Below are 2814 nucleotides of genomic sequence, written 5' to 3'. Positions count from 1 at the left end.
ACACACACACAATGCTATGGCTTTTTGGAAAAATATAAAAAGATACTCATGGAAAGGCTATATTAGTTTACTTATATTGACCCTATAAACAATTTAGTGTATAAGGTTTTGCTTTTGCCCACTCAAATGGACTGCCTTTCCACAGCTACAGGAGGCGCTATCTTCACTTACACACCTCTTCCACCAGGGGGCGAAAGGCACCATGAAGGCAACAGTTCCTAGATCGTGTAATGCCGTAATGCGCATGTGTGAAACATGTTGCCCAGGATCAAACCCCTCCTTTATATACTCTATGGGATCAAAGTACTAAGTACACGTCAGTTGGTCAGCGGCGGTCAACACGATATAACCGTTATATTATAACTAGGCCTACTTATAAATCATAACTCTAGTATATCGGTGAAAAATCATTTCATAAAGGAGGTAGGCTAATATTAAATATTCTATCTGGTTGTGAGCTGACCACCCAAGGTTCTCAGATTAAAGAGGGGTTCTGTGACACCAGAGTACATTTAAATTACATCAGTTTATTTCTGTTAATCCATATGCCATGGTTTCTATAAAGCAAAGAAAGGAATACATTACAAACAATATAAGGACCACATTAATGACGATAAATTGCAATGACAAGTATAAACATAAAGTACTAAACATAATGATTCAAGGCACAATACGATCAAGACAGAACAGAGCTTACATTGGTCAAGTACGCATGGCTGGTGCTGTAGACTCAGTGGGAAGTGCATGTTCTGCATGTGGCTTGGATGAGGTCTGGAAACTGAGTGAGGGCTGTGGAGTGAGTGACTGCTTATATGTGGCACACCTAAACTGTGATTGGCTATGAGTTGAGTGGTGTGATGGCAAACAGGTGGATGCAGGGAATGGGGAATGTCCACCAGAGACTGCCATTCAGACAGCATGGATATAATTCACAACAGCTAACAAAAAAAACATGTAAAATGGAGTCTGTACGGCTGAAAATAAATTAACACATGACGTCGGTGGGAGAGGATATATTGTGTGTTTTGGACAAACAGCAGCATGAACGTGGTGCTGATGTTTGTTGTGGTGCTGATGTTTACCGTCCTAAAGTCGGCTCTTCGGTGCTACTGAAAATTTCTGACGAGCCAAAATCATTTCGGCACTACAGCGGTGAAATAGGAGTATGAGTATGCCCGGCACAATGGTGTTGAACGCAGAGCTATGAAAAGTAGCCTGGCGTAGCTCCTTTTCCAGATGTGTAAGTAAGGCTGAACGATTTTGTGAAAAAAATCTAATTGCGATTTTTCTGACCAATATTGCGATTGCGATTTGACTCGCGATATATATGAGTTAATTGAGTAGTGGCTCGCCGGAACCGGCACCCTGGCCCCGTTCCTGTGGGTCTGGAACCTCCGGGGACCCCCCGGGGACCCCCACACGGAGTTGCACCACTCACTTCACACAGGTGTGATTCTTTAAGTCAACCTCCAAAATGACAGGTTTTGCATAATGACAGGTTTTGCATAATGGCAGGTTTTGCATAATAACGGCCATAGCCGTGATGACGGCCATAGCGTCATCACATGGCTATGGCCGTTATTAGCCCAAGGAGTGTTTGTATGCAAAAGGAATGCAAGCAGAACTTGGAATGGATTCAGCATCGTGAAAACACCTTAGTTTGACATGTCACATGCTACTTAAAGTAAAAGGAAAATTAGAAAATATTTGCCTTATATAGGATGTCTATGGTGGCAATACTGTACAGGCCATTTTCAACACTTTCCCCTCAGACAATTCCAGGCAACTTTTTTCTGTTATTCAGGATATATTGAGGATACAAAATCAGCTTAGTTTGGGTCTTTTGCAATTAGTTTGAGGGGCGGGGCCAGTTCCACCACAAGGCTCCTGAAGGAAGTAGGGATCAGAGGTCAGGCCCAACGGAAGGCAATCAAAGAACTTTCCACTGTGGCAGAACGGAGCAGTCACTGGCTGTGGCTGAAACGTAGGGACGCAACATGGGCTTCCAGATGACCACGTGGTGCCACCATGCGACATACACCCAGTGTTCCGCTGGATATAGTAATCAGCAAAGTAAAAGATGAGTGTTATTTTTTTTCATTTGCTGCTTTCTTTCGTTTTAGCGATTTTAGCTATTTTTGACAGGGGGGCGGGGGCATTCGAACATGGGGCTAAATATGTATTTTTTTACACAATTTTATAGCGATTTATTTTTTTATTATTTACTATAGTCCTACTAGACCCCAAGAAAGAAATTACAAGAAATTACATCTGGCCACAAAAGATCACTGAATGTGAAGGGGGTGACAAACTGACCTGTTGAGCCATACAACACAGTATAGCAGCCCCCTATAGTACCCCCCTTCACATTCAGTAGATCCTGTGATCTTTTGCGGCCAGATGTAATTTCCTGGGGTCTAGTAGGACTATAGTAAATAATACAAAAATAAATCGCTATAAAATGTTGTAAAAAAATACATATTTAGCCCCATGTTCGAATGCCCCCGCCCCCTGTCAAAAATAGCTAAAATCGCTAAAACGAAAGAAAAATAACAACCTAAAACATGAACCTTGGTTGAAAAAAACTAAAGTTGTCCATCTCTGGTCTGGGGAAACAACTCGTTTGCAATTTATTATGCCATTTATGAGCTTACACTTTGATTCATTCTCTGTATCACAAATGTAAGCATACTTGTAAGGCGCAAAAAGTTGTGCAACTTTGCACACACATCACAACTGGCAATAAAGTAAGCATTTTATAATTAGGCTCTCGACAAGACTATGACATCATTTCGGAAAGGCAAGCCATGCATT

This window comes from Electrona antarctica, assembly GCF_951216825.1.
Source record: "Electrona antarctica genome assembly, chromosome: 16".
In the NCBI taxonomy this organism is placed as follows: Eukaryota; Metazoa; Chordata; class Actinopteri; order Myctophiformes; family Myctophidae; genus Electrona; species Electrona antarctica.
The sequence above is the reverse complement of the archived record's forward strand: the minus strand, read 5'-3'. Positions refer to the sequence as shown.